The sequence below is a fragment of the Macaca thibetana genome, chromosome X (assembly GCF_024542745.1).
Source record: "Macaca thibetana thibetana isolate TM-01 chromosome X, ASM2454274v1, whole genome shotgun sequence".
NCBI classification, from domain to species: Eukaryota; Metazoa; Chordata; class Mammalia; order Primates; family Cercopithecidae; genus Macaca; species Macaca thibetana.
The window spans coordinates 45,277,267-45,294,627 of NC_065598.1; the positions used below are offsets into that span (position 1 = coordinate 45,277,267).

The window sequence follows — 17,361 nt, forward strand, 5'->3', positions numbered from 1 at the left end:
AGAGCAGGGGAAGAAAATAAATCTTTATGAAATAAACCCAAGGTATGCTCCATAGCAAAGGCATCTCCAAGGACAAACAGGCTTTTCCAGAGCCTTATCCCACCTGGGAAAAGGGTATTGATCCCCCTCTATTTTCCTCTAACCTTCCTGTCTTACCTAACAGGGAGGGAAAAGTGAAGAAACACTTGTGAAGGACAGTGTCCAGGAACACAGGCCCACCAAAAGGCTGAGATTTCATCATACGATTATAGAATACTTTCGTTCTATATACTAATATGCTCCCCAATAATAAAAGTAGATTATATGGACAAGAATTGAATATAGAGAAACACAAAACAAATTTATTGAGGTGATGGAAATGTCTCATGTCTTAATTAGAGTGACAATTTTCTGGGTGTATAAATCCATCAAAACACATAGAACTGTCATCTTAAATCTGTGCATTTTATTTTACCTAAATTATACCTCAATAAAAAACAAATATGGGTAAAATACATTATAGCAGAAAAAGCTGTAAGATACAGACTCTCTCTGAGTAGGAGTACTTAGGGAAACCCAAAGTCAACAAAGGAGACAGAAACAAGGACGTTAACGGAATTTGAAGCCTTTGTCACCTACAGCCACCATAAACATTAAAGATAGCCCAACTCCCAGCCAGATTAATATAAAAGCTTACACTATAGGACTATTTATATTATGTCTGACTTTCAACAACAGAATGAAGTGGGAAGCAGTTTTTCTTTTTCTGTTCTTTGAGTTTGGTTACAATTGGTATTATTAATTCTTTACATATTTGGCACAATCCGCCAGTGAAGCCACTTGGATCTAGAGTTTTCTTTATGGGAAGCCTTTCACTAGTGGATTCAATTGTTTTAACAAGTATAAAACTACTCAAATTTTCTTATGTTTTTAGTGTCGGTTTGGGTACATGGTGTTTTTTAAGGAATTTACTATTCACTTAAGTGTCAAATATATTAGTAGTAAGTTTTCTTTTAGCGTTAGTAAGATCTATAGTTAATGTTTACTTTTTTATTTTTAATATTAGTAATGTGTTTCCTCTCTCGAACAGTTTTACTGGCATGTTATTAATTTTGTTAATCTTTTCAGACATCACTTTTGCCTATTTTCATGTTTTCTGTTCTATATTAATTTTTTATTTCACAACATTTTCCTAGTGTCTTTATTTTTACTTCCTTCTATTTCCCTTGGATTTTATTTGATGGTCTTTTTCTAGCTTTTTGAGATAAAAGCTTAGATCATGAATTTTTGCCTTTAATCTTTTCTAATATACGTAAATAAAACTATAACTTTTCCTCTAAACTCTATAGCTGCATCTCCCACATTTTTATTTGTCATGTTTTCATTATAAGTCAATTTTGTAAAACTTGCTAATTTCTTTTGTTATTTTTCGGATCATGACTCATAAACAAGTATATTGTTTTATTTCCAAATTTAGGATTTTTATGATTATCTTGTATTATTGATTTCTATCTTAACTAGGGTCAGAGAACACATTTTGAATTATTTCATTTATTTAATATTTATTGGGACTTTGAAAACCCAGAATATGGTCACTTTTGGTATAGTCCAAGTTCACTGATAAAAATGTGTATTCTATTGTTTGCCACAGTTTTGTATACATGTCAATTAACTCAATTGTATTAATTTTGTTATTCTTGACTGCTATATATATATATATATATTTTTTTTTTTTCCAGAGCTAACTGAGGTTTTATTATGGACAAAAAAAAAAAAAAGCAAATGAATTGTTTTGTAGCTGGAGGCATGGGCAAGGGGGGTCCTCGGGCAGTAAACTCCCCCGTGAGTGGGCTGAGGGCTAAGGCTGAGCCTCAGGTGAGCCTCCCTCCCGTTCCCTGTGCTCCCCTGCACAGCAACCTGCCTCCCGGGCTCTGGGGCAGCCACGGGAGGGGCTCGCTGGGAGGGGCTGCCGCAGCTGTTCCCTTGGGCAGGATGTCAGAGGACTGGAACACCAGCTTCCCATCACGGGTCTCAATCTTCACAACCACGGCCCTGGTGGAGCTGGTGCGGCTGAAGGAGCTGGAGCCCGCACCAGAGCCAAAGCTGGAACCCAGGCCGTAGCTGAGGCCGGGGTTTGTGAGGCCGCCATAGGCGAAGCTCAGACCACCTGCATAGCCGCTGGTGGTCTGCCTATGGGTGCTCATGTTCTGCATCCCAGACTCCAGCCGGCTCTCCTTGCCCTCCAGCAGCTTCCTGTAGGTGGCGATCTCGATGTCCAGGGCCAGCTTGACGTTCATCAGCTCCTGGTACTCACGCAGCTGCCGCACCATGTCCTGCTTGGCCCGCTGCAGGGCAGCCTGCAGCTCGGACAACTTGGCGTTGGCATCCTCAAAGGCCAGCTACCCACGCTGCTTGGCGTCTGCGATGGCAGCCTCCAGGGAAGCCCGCCCTCAATCTCAGCCTGGAGCCGGTTGATGTTCCGGCTGATGTTCATCTCGGAGATCTCAGTCTTTGTATGCCCCAGGTCATCCCCGTGCTTCCCAGCCAGCGTCTGCAGTTTCTCATACTTGATCTGGTACCTGCTCTCAGCCTCAGCCCGGCTGCGGTTGGCAGTCTCCTGGTACTGCGCCTTGATCTCAGCCATGATGCTGTCCATGTCCAGGGAGCGGCTGTTGTCCATGGACAGCACCACAGACCTGTTTGAGATCTAGGACTGCAGTTCACGGATCCCCTTTTCACACAGCCGCCTGAGGAAGTTGATCTCGTCAGTGAGTCCTTCCAGGCGAGACTCTAGCTCTACCTTGTTCATGTAAGCTTCATCCACATCCCTGATGAGGACAAATTCATTCTCCATCTCTGTACACTTATTGATCTCATCCTCATACTTGTTCTTGAAGTCCTCCACCAGCCCCTGCATGCCTGCATGTTGCCAAGCTCCGCCTCAGGCTTCAGCTTCTCCTGGCCCAGAGTCTCCAGCTGCCATCTAAGGTTGTTGATATAGCTCTGGAACATGTTGTCCATGTTGCTCTGAGCCATCTTCTGCTACTGCAGGAGGCTCCACTTGGTCTCCAGCATCTTGGTCTGCTGCTCCAGGAACTGTATCTTGTTGATGAAGGAAGCAAACTTGCTGTTGAGGGTCTTGATCTGCTCCTTCTCCTGGGTGTGCCCAGCCTGGATGTTGGAGTCCACCTCCAGGTGAAGGGGGCTCAGCAGGCTCTGGCTGACTGTGATGGTGGTGAGGCCTCCCATGTCACTGACCCCACCATAGCTTCCGCCCAGGCCACCCCGGAAGCTGCTGCTGCCCACTCGGGGAGAAGCTTGAGGAGCTGATGCGGGCACCAGGCCCACTTGTCTAGGAGCAGTTGCTGAAGGCCCGGGGGCCAGAGGTGGACATCTTGTAGGACTTCTGGGTCACCCTGGTGGACGTGGTGGAGGCAGGAGTGGAGGCAGGCAGGCTGAACCAGGTGGAGATTCCAGAAGGAGCAGAGAAGCTGCTTCTTGGTGAGCAACTGCTATATCTTTACTGTTTTATTTTTCATTTGCTTGTACTATCAGGCACTGATAAGTTTGTTAATGTTAATTATGGATTTTTCTATTTCTGTACATTTCTGCTTTATATACTTTTCAGGTATATTACTGGGTGTATACAATAATAGCTTTTATTCGTTTCTCCTATTTATTGGTATGAAATGTCTCTATCTCAAACAATTCTTCATGCCTTGAATTGCATGCTGTATAATATTATTTTGGCTACTTTATTTTCTTTTGGTGTATACATTTTAATCCTTTTGCTATAAATCTTTCTGTGTCCTTATATTGATATCTTCCTTTTAGGCAGTATAAAGTTGGGCAGGGTTTGTTTCTAGGCATCTTATTCTGTCTATTAGTCTATCATTTTAACAATACTATATACAGTGCCATAAGTATTATAGCTAATTATTGGTATCTAGTAAGGATATTTTCTCTTTAGGGGTGTCTTGGCTATTTTTACACTTTGTTTTTTCATATTTGTTTTAAATCGTTTTGTCAAGTTACACACACACACACACACATGCCTGCTGGGTTTGGGTTGCAATTCCACTGAATCTGTTGATCAACTGGAGGAAAATTGATATCACCACAATATTAAGTCTTCCTACCCATGACTACAGTTTCCACTTAGAACTTTTTAAATGACTTTCAATATAGTATTTTATTTCCACAATAAATATATTACATCCTTTTAACTACTTTTATTTCTAGGAACTGTAGGGTTTTAATGCTAAGTTCATTTTCTGTCACTGGAATATAGAAATGTTATTGAAATTTTTAATTTTGAATTTTGAAATAATTTTAGATTTATAGAAGAGTTACAATGATAGCATATAGAATTCCCATATGCCTTCACCCTGCCTCCCCTAATGTTCACATCTGATATGGTTTGTCTGTGTCCCCACCCAAATTTCAACTTGAATTGTATCTCTCAGAATTCCCACATATTGTGGGAGGGACAATTGAATCATAGGAGCTGGTCTTTTTTCCATGCTATTCTCGTGATAGTGAATAAATCTCACAAGATCTGATGGGTTCATCAGGAGTTTCTGCTTTTGCTTCCTCTTCATTTTCTTTTGCCACTGCCATATAAGAAGTGCCTTTTGCCTCCAGTCATGATTCTGGGCCTTCCCAGCCATGTGGAACTGTAAGTCCCATTAAACCTCTTTTTCATCCCAGTCTCGGGTATGTCAGAAAGCATGGAATGCTCTCATGTCCGCAGCATGAAAACAGACTAATACAACATCTTACATAACCATGGCACAATTATCAAACTAAGAAATTAACATTAGTACAATACTGTCAACTAAATTATATGTGTTATTTAGATTTTCTCAGTTTTTCTGCCAATGTCTTTTTATCTGTTTGACGATCACATGCAGGGTACCACCTTGTATTTAATCACGTTGTCTCCCTAGTCTCTTCCAATGTGTAGCAGCTTCTTGGATTTGCTTCTCTTTCATGACCTTAACGCTTTTGAAAGAGTACTGGCTGGGTATTTTATAGACTGTTTCACAATTTGGATTTGTAAGATGTTATCTCAAGATTAGACTTGAGTTATAGATTTGGAGGAAGAATTCAGCATAAGGGAAAGTGCCCTTCTCATTACCTCATTTCAAGGAGTACATGGAATTAACTTATCATTGGTGATATTAGACTTGATTATTTGGTTAAGGTGGTGTCTGCCAGGTTTCTTCACAGTGAATTCATTATTTTTTTCCGTGTTCAATTTGTTAAAAGTGAGTCATTAAGTTCAGTCACATTCAAGGGGAAGAAATTAAACTCCACCTCCTTGAGGAAGGAGTATGAAAAAAATTTGTGGTAATGTGTTAAGTCCACCAGAGTAATTACTAAATTGGGGAGAAATACTTGGAGACTATACAAATACACTTTTCTCCTTAAAGTTTTGTCCACCAATTTAGCATTCATCAACAGATACTACCTACAACAGTTATCACTGTGGTGTTTCTAATGCTGATAATCTGTTTTCTTCATTTCTTTTATACTCATTAATTGAAATTATTCTTTAATGAAGATTTGTCCTTTCTTCCCCATTTTTCATAGCTTTGATCATTTATTTATATCAAGGTGGACTCATGGATAATTTTATCCTTAGAGTTATAACCCAACACTATCATTATTATCATTATTTTTGTGTTCCTCAATTGGTTATTGACCCTCTTTCAGTTTGGCTCCTGTGTTCTTATGACATGCCTCCACTTCTAACCCCCTCCCATTTTTAGCCCTTCCTTACTTTCTAATACTACAAAATGGATAAGGTATTTTCCTTCCTTTAGCGTTATAATTAGCCATTCTCCAATGAGCTGTGGTTCCTTTTATTGAAAGGTGGTATTTTAAAACGAAGACCTTGGTGCTGGGTATACCTGTTACTATTGAAATATTACTGCTTCTAGAATCTCTCAGAGCTAAAAAGTTACAAACCCCCACACACTCAAACCCATGTATACAAATATGCATCTATATTTATTTTTATCTCTATTTTTATTTATATCTATCTATCAACATGAGCTGATATCAACTGATATCTCTGACTACTGTAGCACCACAGGATTCATTCTGTCCTCCCCCACCCCTCCATTTACTTGTAACTTCTTTCTTTGACAGTGTGAAATCTGGGCTCATTAGCTTTTTTTTTTTTAATACTTTAAGTTCTAGGGTACATGTGCACAACGTGCAGGTTTGTTACATATGTATACATGTGACATGTTGGTGTGCTGCACCCATTAACTCATCATTTACATTAGGTATATCTCTTAATGCTATCCCTCCCAGCCCCCCACAATAGGACCCGGTGTGTGATGATCCCCTTCCTGTGTCCAGGTGATCTCATTGTTCGATTCCCACCTATGAGTAAGAACATGCAGTATTTGGTTTTCTGTTCTTGCGAAAGTTAGCTGAGAATGATGGTTTCCAGCTGCATCCATGTCCCTACAAAGGACATGAACTCATCCTCTTTTATGCCTGCATAGTATTCCATGGTGTATATGATGTGCCACATTTTCTTAATCCAGTCTATGATTGATGGACATTTGGGTTGGTTCCAAGTTTTTGCTATTGTGAATAGTGCTGCAATAAACATACGTGTGCATGTGTCTTTATAGTAGCATGATTTATAATCCTTTGGGTATATACCCAGTAATGGGATGGCTGGGTCAAATGGTATTTCTAGTTCTAGGTCCTTGAGGAATCACCACACTGTCTTCCACAATGGTTGAACTAGTTTACAGTCCCATCAACAGTGAAAAGTGTTCCTATTTCTCCACATCCTCTCCAATACCTGTTGCTTCCTGACATTTTAATGATCGCCATCCTAACTGGTATGAGATGGTATCTCATTGTGGTTTTGATTTGCATTTCTCTGACGGTGAGTGACGATGAGTGATAGTTTTTTCATGTGTCTGTTGCCTGTATAAATGTCTTCTTTTGAGAAGTGTCTGTTCATATCCTTTGCCCACTTTTTGATAGGGTTGTTTGTTTTTTTTCTTGTAAGTTTATTTGAGTTCTTTGTAGATTCTGGATATTAGCCCTTTGGTCAGATGAGTAGATTGCAAAAATTTTCTCCCATTCTGCAGGTTGCCTGTTTGCTCTGATGGTAGTCTCTTGTGCTGTGCAGAAGCTCTTTAGTTTAATTAGGTCCCATTTGTCAATTTTGGCTTTTGTTGCCATTGCTTTTGTTGTTTTAGACATGAAGTCCTTGCCCGTGCCTATGTCCTGAATGGTATTGCCTAGGTTTTCTTCTCGGGTTTTTATGGTTTTAGATCTAACACTTAAGTCTTTAATCCATCTTGAATTAATTTTTGTATAAGGTGAAAGGAAGGGATCCAGTTTCAGCTTTCTACATATGGCTAGCCAGTTTTCCCAGCACCATTTATTCAATAGGGAATCTTTTCCCCATTTCTTGTTTTTGTCAGGTTTGTCAAAGATCAGATGGTTGTATATGTGTGGTATTATTTCTGAGGCCTTTGTTCTGTTTCATTGGTCTATATCTCTGTTTTGGCACCAGTACTATGCTGTTTTGGTTACTGTAGCCTTGTAGTATAGTTTGAAGTCAGGTAGTGTGATGCCTCCAGCTTTGTTCTTTTGGCTTAAGATTGTCTTGGCAATGCAGGCTCTGTTTTGTGGGCTCATTTACTTTAATGTAGTTACTTATTTGATCAATCCTACTATGCATATGAAGTAGTTTTAGAAATGCTAACCCTTAACCTTATGTGAAAAAAATTCCCAACCAGAATACAATGTTTATTTATAGTTCTTTTGGTCTTTAGATATAAAATTTCCAGTCAAAAACCATTTTACTATTTTCCAGGACACAGCATACCAAAATCTCTGGGATGCAGCAAAAGTAGTGTAAAAAGGAAAGTTTATAGTGCTAAACACCTACATCAAGAAGTTAGAAACACCTCAAACCAACAGTCTAACATCATACCTAGAGGAACTCGAAAAACAAAAACTAACCCCAAAGTTAGCAGAAGAAAAGAAATAACTAAAACCAGAACAGAACTGAATGCAATTGAGACCCCCAAATCTATGCAAATGATCAATAAAAGCAAAAATTGGTTCTTTGAAAAGATAAACAAGATCAATAGAACACTAGCTAGATTAACAAAGAAACAAAGGAGAAGATTCAAATAAACACAATCATAAATGGCAAAGACAACATTAAAACCAATTCTATAGAAACACAGAAGTTACTCAGAGATGTGAGTATCTCTGAACACCTCTGTGCACACAAACAAGAAAACCTACAGAAAATGGATAAATTCCTGGAAATACACAACTTCCCAACACTGAATCTGGAAGAAATTAAAACTCTGAACAGACCAATAACAAGTTCTGAAATTGAGTCAGTAATAATAATTTTAAAAACCCTACCAATCAAAAGAAGCCCAGGACCAGGTGAATTCACAGACAAATTCTATCAGATATATAAAGAAGAGTTGGTGCCACTCTTAGTGACCACTTATACCACTATTCCAAAAAATCAGGGAGGAGGGATTATTCCCTAACTCACCGTATGAAACCATCATCACCCCAGATACCAAAATCTGGCAAAAACACAATGAAAAAAGGAAACTACAGGCCAATATAGTTGTATATTGCTCCCTGACGAGCACAGATACAAAATTCCTCTGCAAACTACTAGAAATCCAAATCCAGCAGTACATCAAACTTCAATCCATCACAATCAAGTAGGCTTCATTTCTAGGATGCAAGTTTGGTTCAGCATATGCAAATCAATAAATGTGATTCACCACATAAGCAGAATAAAAAACAAATATCACATAATCATCTCAATAGATGCAGAAAAAGTTTTTGATAAAATTTAACATCCCTTCGTGATAAAAACCCTCAACAGACTAGGCATCAAAGGAACATACTTCAAAATAATAAGAACCATCTATGACAAACCCACAGCCAACATCAAATTGAAAGGGCAAAAGCTGGAAACATTCCCCTTGAGAACCAGAACAAGACAAGAATACCCATTCTCACCACTGCTATTCAACATAGTACTGGATGTCCTAGCCAAAGCAATCAGGCAAGAGAAATAAATAAAGGTCATCCAAATAGAAAGAAAAGAAGTCAGACTATCTCTGTTTGCAGACAATCTGATTCTGTACCTAGAAAAACCCACAGTCTCTGCCAAAAAACTCCTAGATTTGATAAACAATTTCAGCAGTTTCAGGATACAAAATTAATGTACAAAACTAGGAGCATTTCTATACACCAACAATGTCCAAGTTGAGAACCAAATCAAGAATGCAATCTCATTCACAGTAGCCACAAAAAGAATAAAATATCTAGGAATACAGCTAACCAGAGAGGAGAAAGATGTCTACAATGAGAATTATAAAACACTGATCAAATAAATTAGAGATAACACAAACAAATGGGAAAACATCCCATGCTGATGAATAGGAAGAATCAATATCATTAAAATGTCTATACTGCCCAAAGCAACCTACAGATTCAGTGCTATTCCTGTCAAATTACCAACATCATTTTTCACAAAAAAAGAAAAAAACTATTTTAAAACTCACTTGCAACCAAAAAAGAGCCCAAATAGCCAAAGCAATCCTGATCAAAAAGAACAAATCTGGAGGCATCACATTACCCAACATCAAAGGCTACAGTAACCAAAGCAGTGTGGTACGGGCACAGAAACATACATATAGACCAATGGAATAGAATACAGAACCCAGAAATAAAGAATCACACCTACCACCAACTGATCTTTGACAAAGTCAACAAAAATAAGCAGTGAGGAAAGAACTCCCTATTTCATAAATGGTGCTGAGATAACTAACTCATTATATGCAGAAGAATGAAACTGGACCCCCACCTGTCATCACATACAAAAATTAACTCAAAATGGATTAAAAACTTAAATGTAAGCACTTAACTATAAGAATCCTAGAAGAAACACTAGGAAATACCCTTCTGGATATAAGCTTTGGCAAATAATTTATGATCAAATCCTCAAAAGCAAGTGCAACAAAAACAAAAATTGACAAGTGGGACCTATTTTTTTTATAATTATACTTTAAGTTCTAGGGTACATGTGCACAACGTGTAGGTTTGTTACATATGTATACATGTGCCATATTGGTGTGCTGCACCCATTAACTCATCATTTACATTAGGTATATCTCCTAATGCTATCCCTCCCCACTACCCCCTCCCCACAATAGGACCCAGTGTGTGATGCTCCCCTTCCTGTGTCCAAGTGATCTCATTTTTCAATTCCCACCTACGAGTGAGAACATGCGGTATTTGGTTTTCTGTTCTTGTGATAGTTTGCTGAGAATGATGGTTTCCAGCTGCATCCATGTCCCTACAAAGGACACGAACTCATCCTTTTTTATGGCTGCATAGTATTCCATGGTGTATATGTGCCACATTTTTTTAATCCAGTCTGTCACTGATGGACATTTGGGTTGATTCCAAGTCTTTGCTATTGTGAATAGTGCTGCAATAAACATACGTGTGCATGTGTCTTTATAGCAGCATGACTTATAATCCTTCGGGTATATCTCCAGTAGTGGGATGGCTGGGTCAAATGGTATTTCTAGTTCTAGATCCTTGAGGAATCACCACACTGTCTTCCACAATGGTTGAACTAGTTTACAGTCCCATCAACAGTGAAAAGTGTTCCTATTTCTCCACATCCTCTCCAGCACCTGTTGTTTCCTGACTTTTTAATGATTGCCATTCTAACTGGTGTGAGATGGTATCTCATTGTGGTTTTGATTTGCATTTCTCTGATGGCGAGTGATGATGAGCATTTTTTCATGTGTCTGTTGGCTGTATGAATGTCTTCTTTTGAGAAGTGTCTATTCATATCCTTTGCCCGACAAGTGGGACGTATTTAAGCTGCAGATCTTCTGCACAACAAAAGAAACTATCACCAGAATAAACACACAACTTACAGGATGGGAGGAAATACCCACAAACTATACATGTAACAAAGATCTAACATCCAGAATATATAAGGAACTCAAGCAAATAAATAAGCAAAAGACAACCCCAATGCAAATGTCCATCAATGATAGACTGGATTAAGAAAATGTGACACATATACACCATGGAATGCTATGCAGCCATAAAACAGGATGAGTTCCATGTCCTTTGCAGGGACATGGATGCAGCTGGAAACCATCATTCTGAGCAAAGTAGGACAAAAAACCAAACACCACATGTTCTCACTTATAGGTGGGAATTGAACAATGAGAACACTTGAACACAGGGTGGGGAACATCACACCCTAGGGCCTGTCAGGGAGTGGGGTGCTGGGGGAGGGATAGCATTAGGAGAAATACCTAATGTAAATGACGAGTTAATGGGTGCAGCAAACCAATGTGGCACATGTATACCTATGTATCAAGCCTGCATGTTGTGCACATGTACCCTAGAACTTAAAGTATAATAATAAATAAAGTGGACAAAGGACATGAACAGACATTTCTCAAAAGTAGACATACAAGCAGCCAAGAAACATGAAAAAAATGCACAGATTTACTAATTAGAGAAGTGCAAATCAAAACCACAATGAAATATCATCTCAAACCAGAATGGCAATTACTAAAAAGTCAAAAAATAACAGATTTTTTGTTACAGAGAAAAGGGAACACTTGTACACTGCTGGTGGGAATGTAGTTTAGTTCAGCCACTGTGGAAAGAAGTTTGGAGATTTCCTAAAGGACTAAAAATGGAACTACCATTCGACCCAGGAATCTCATTACTGGGTACATACTCAAAGAAAAAGAAATAATTCTTTCAAAAAGATACACGCATTCATATGTTCATCACAGCACTGTTCACAATAGCAAAGACATGGAATCAACAATGGTGCCCAACTATGGTGGATTGGATAAAGAAAATGTGATATATATACACCATAGAATACTACACAGCCATAGAAATGAACAAAATTATATCCTTTGCAGCAGCATGGATGCAGCTGGGTGCCATTATCCTAAGTGAATTAATGCAGGAATAGAAAATCAGATTATACATGTACTCACTTAACAACTTGTTAAGTTGTATTTTTAGTAGAGATGGGGTTTCACCATGTTGGCCAGGCTAGTCTTGAACTCCTGACCTCAGGTGATCCACCCTCCTTGGCCTCCCAAAGTGCTAAGATTAGAGGCGTGAGCCACCGTGCCAGGCCCTTTTGTTCATTATTTAAAAATTCAGTTGTTTGTTTGCTTATGGTCAAATTTAAGTGCTTTAAGTATATTACAGGTAAAATTTCTTTATCAGATATGTGATTTGCAAATATTTTCCCTTTCTGAGGCATTTCTTTTCATTCTCTTAACTATGTTTTTCACAGAGCAAATGTTTTTAATTTTGGAAAGGTCTAATTTATCAATTTTTTATTTTATGGGTCATGCTTTTGATATCATATCTAAAAACTCATTGCCAAACCTAATGCCATGCATATTTTCTTTTATGTTTTCTTCTAAATGATTTGTAGTTTTATGCTTCACATTTAAGTCTATTATTCATCTTGAATACATTTTGTATAATGGCAATTTATTCTTGAGTACTAATTTTAGATTTTGGCATCTTGCTAAATTATTTATAAATTCTAATAAATTAGGTTTTCAATAAAGACAATAATCTCATCTCAGAGAAATAATGATTTTTTTTTCTATTTGAGTCTTCACATATTTAATTCCTTTTCTTTACTGTGCTGGTTGGAATAATTCTAAATATAGAAGTGGTGATAACGGAGGCCTTTATCTTGTTCCTACTGTTTAATAATATGCTTTCAACATTCTTATATTAAGTATAAAGTTTGCTCTCAGTTTTCTTTAATGCCCTTTATGGGATTAGCGGCCTTATCTTATCTTTCTACTTTAATAATTTTTTATATCAGGAATGGTTTTTGAATTACATTAAACAGTTTTTCACATATATTCAGAGGATTAAAAAACTTTTTATTTAATCTGTTAATATGAACTTTTTATTAGATTTAAACCAACCTTACAGTGCTGGGATAAGCCAACTTCGGTCATGTTGTACAATCTTTATTACATATTATAGTGTTCTATTTAATAATGTTTTATTTATGATTTTGTATCTGTATTAATCAATGAGATAGCACTATAACTCTCTTTTCTCATGTTATCAGGGTAAGGTTTTGATATCAAGCTTATACTAGTCTCCTAAAAAAATTGGAAAATTTCTCCCTGGAACTGGTTATATAAGTATATTTGTTATTTGTAGTTTATTGAAATGACCTATAAAACTGTGTTGTCCTTGTGTCTTCTTTGTGAGAAGAGTTTTGTAACTACAAATTTAGGCATTTTATGTCTTGAGTCAATTTTAGTGATTATATCTTCTGCTGTGGTTTAAACTAAATGTGTCCCCCAAAAAGCATGTGTCAGAAACTTACTCACCAATGCAACAGTGTTGTGGGGGTAAGAACTTAAGAGATGGTTAGGTCATGAGGGCTCCACCCTCATGAATGGGTTAATGTCACTATAAAGAAGGCTTGAGGCTGCGAGTTCCACCTCTTACTCTCTCTCACTTCTCACTGCCCTTCCTCCATGGGATGATGTGACAAGAAGGCCCTTGCCAGATGTCGGCCCCTCAGTCTTGGACTTCCCAGCCTTCAGAGCTGTGAGACAATAAATTTCTGTTCATCATAAATTACTCAGTCTCAGGTATCCTGTTATTGCAGCACAAAATGAACTAAGACAACTTTCTAGGAATGTAAATATTTTACCTAAATTTTGAAATGTATTGGCAAAGTTTTTCAAAACATCATTTTATAATTTTTCTAATATCTGCATTCTTTATCATCCTTTTTTGTATCTTTGCTTTTTATCATTAATCTTGCCAAAAATTTATATATATATCAGTCTTGAGAGAAATATAGCCTTGGATATTTAACTGAATAACTAAAAAGAAGAAGAAAAAGAAACATGATTAAAGAGATAAGCATTCAAGAGTCTAGATTTTATGGACCTTAAGTATCTATCTACCCTCCCTTGAAATTCCTTTCATTCAGGGGCCTACAAAATATCTCCTTTTCACTGGCCATACAGGGTAGGTTAAGTAGATGGCACAGAGACAGATTTTTAAAAAGTGCTTTTGTTCATGTTATCCTGGATAAGAATCAAAAAAGAAAAACGTGAATAGCACCATCTTGAAAATTATTTTCTCTGGTTTCCACAAATTCTTGGTCCATGGTCTTGGCTGAAGTGGCTTGAATGGCTGAGGAAGGGTGGCATGGCTGTTCTGGGGCCATAATTCTGGGAATATAGCTCTAGTTATTGGTTGGACTACTTGATTCTTCTTCACATCACTTCAGCTGGAGTTAGAATGTCTAAGATGATTTCATTACTCACATGTCTGGTGTCAGTGCTTGGATAGCTAGAACAACTGGATTTCTCTAGGTATCTCTGTCTCTACATGCAGCCTGTCCCCATGACTAGCTTAGGCTCCATCAAGCCATGATTTGAAGTAGTTTGAGGAACGTAACATATTTCTTCTTGGAGAATCAAAATGCACATGAATATATAAAAGGCACTGAGATGTCTGTTTAACGTTCCCAAACATGTTTGACCTAAGAAATTCCTTTTAAATGTAAGACTCATTAACATCAATTCATAGAATATGCTTCCACAGATGTTGTAGTTAATAATGCAAAGAAGACATTATAAAATGTAATATTCCAGGCAGAATCTCATTTTAAGGAGTACCATCAAACTGTTAAAATTACATAACAAGGCTACTTTCATGATTTGACTGACCACCTAATTTGAAACTGCTTTGGTGATATATATACAATAAATTTTCATGGAAGAGAAATCGTGTGTGACCAGAGTACCTAAGTCCTTGCCCACCTATTGGTGAAAATAATGTTAAATATAATTTCTGCTTTTTAAAACGATTTGGGTGTTTATATTTTTAACACCTACACAATGCTAAATTTTATTAATAAAATACTTCACATATTAAATTTATTATGTTGAAGAGAATTTTACACTGAAGGAAATTTTTACACCTGTATATATTTATATATGTTAAATATATCTTGTCTGTATTGAGATAATCTCAAGTACATTTGGATAATCTCAGCCTATCCCTTTGGCACTTTCTTAATGTCAAACCATGTTGTGATACCAAAAAAATACATGACACACCACTAGACTTCATAAACGTCAATGTTGTTCAAAAGAAATGGGCTTTGCATATCTCAAACAATAATGCTGCAAAAAAGTCTATATAACAAAATAGTAAATTGAATAAAACCCCAAGTCAAATGTTTCCTACAGTCAAAATATACTATGGAATGGAAGAAAATGGAAGAGCTAAATACCTGAAGCACAATGGGGAGAAGAGTAGGACTTGACTTTCTTCTTGGTAGATGTCACATAATTTGAATTGGCAGAGGAGAGAAACGAGCACCTGGTAGACAAAGCGTAATCAAAGGCAAGTGTAGTGAATCCTGTTTCCCTCTGGAGGTGGCAGTTCTTACACACACTTCCACTGTTTTATGCCCTTTTCTTCCTGTCTTAACCTTCTCCTGCTTATTTGGCCCTTCGTGGCTCATCGAAGCCTTGTCTGGCAGCTGTGTTCACCCACCACTTGATTCTCAGTCACCCAGAGACAACTCAAGTACATTCTCTTCCATTAAAAAGGCTTCCCAACAGTTGTGATCATCTTTTACAACTAGATATCATTTTGGCATCAGCAAATTGAAATGTTGCCTGAGTGTGCAAGAGGACAGCTAAATCTGATGGATCCATTATTGAGATGATTGAGCCCATTGAGATAGTAAAGATTGATGTATGTGCTTTCTCTGGGCACCGTCAAACATGGAAGGGTAAAATTTAGAGCTAAGGAAAAGTGTGACTGACTGCAATTGATTGATGAGACCATTGGGCCTCCCTGAAAGTGTCCTAAAAGGGAAGCCAATGGGAAAAAAGTAGTATTTTGTGAGGTTTATTCTCAAAGTAGAGCTGTATAGGATTTTACACAATGAGATGTAGTGGAGTTCACAAATGAGGTGGTGAAAGCTGTTAAGTTGTGTCAGGAGTGGACATAAAGAAGAGGAGATAGATCTGTCATATTGCCAAGAAAGATATGCAGAACTTGATGACAGTGGCCGGGCATGGTGGCTCACTTCTATAATCCTAGCACTTTGGGAGGCCGAGGTGGGCAGATCACTTGAGGTCAGGAGTTTGAGACCAGCCTGGCCAACGTGGCAAAGCCCCGTCTCTACTAAAAATACAAAAATTAGTCAGGCCCAGTGGCGGGTGCCTGTAATCCCAGCTACTCAGGAGGCTAAGGCAGGAGAATTGCTTGAATCCAGGAGGCGTAGGTTGCAGATGCCACTGCCCTCCAGTCTGGGCGACAGAGTGAGACTCTGTCTCAGAAAAAATAAAAGGAAAGGAGAGGAGAGGAGAAGAGAGGAGAGGAGAGGAGAGGAGAAGAGAGGAGAGGAAAGGAGAGGAGAGGAGAGGAGAGGAGAGGAGAGGAGAGGAGAAGAGAGGAGAGGAGAGGAAAGGACTTGATGACAGTTAAAATAGAAAACAACTTGGGTTGCCTCATTTCTAAAGTGAGAAAATTAAAATAGATGCTTAGTAAGTTTCCTTCAAACTATATAATATCTATGAGTCTAGGATACTCAGGGGGGAGAAAAAAATTAAAACCTGGTATGTTTCTGTCTTAGCTCAGCCTACTGTAACAAAATACCCTATAGACTGGGGGATTCAAACAGCAGGCATTTATTTCTCACAGTTCTAGAGGCTGGGCAGTCTAAGATCAGGGTGCCAACATAGTCAGGTTCTAGTGAGTACCCTCTTTCTGGCTTGTAGATGACTGCCTTAATGTTATGTCCTCACACAGCAGAGAGAGAGAGAGAGCTAGCTCTCTGATCTCTTCTTATAAGAGCACTAATCCTATCATGAGAACCCCACCTTCGTGACCTCACCAAAACCTAATTACTTTCCAAGGGCCCCACCTCTTAATACCATCACATTGGGGATTAGGGCTTTAAAATATGAGTTTTGGAAGAAAAGAAATAATTCAATTCATGAAAGTTCCCCTTCTCAGTTTTCTGTTGTTGAATTTTACCACACTCTCAAGCACACAGTATTATTAAACTGTGGTTATGCTTCCAGATGTGTTCATGCAGGCCATAATTATGTTCACCATGGAAATATACTCGCATTGTGCAAGCATATACATTGCTTTCCCCCTCAATAAGTTTGAACAAGTTTTCAACTGTTGTTTTCTGATGTTACGTGTATGTGTGTATCAGCTAGGGGCAGATTTGGTTGAATGCAACATAAAACCCGAGTAACAGCGTCT

The 17,361-nt window shown here is 38.1% G+C and overlaps 1 protein-coding gene and 1 pseudogene across 1 annotated transcript in view; both read right to left on the minus strand.

The window, feature by feature from the left end:
- Positions 1-17,361, minus strand: part of SLC9A7 (solute carrier family 9 member A7) — a 1,149,612-nt gene that overhangs the window by 18,787 nt on the left and 1,113,464 nt on the right. The window lies entirely within an intron of this gene.
- The window catches only part of LOC126945748 (keratin, type II cytoskeletal 8-like), a 29,834-nt pseudogene continuing 14,323 nt past the window's right edge, over positions 1,851-17,361 (minus strand).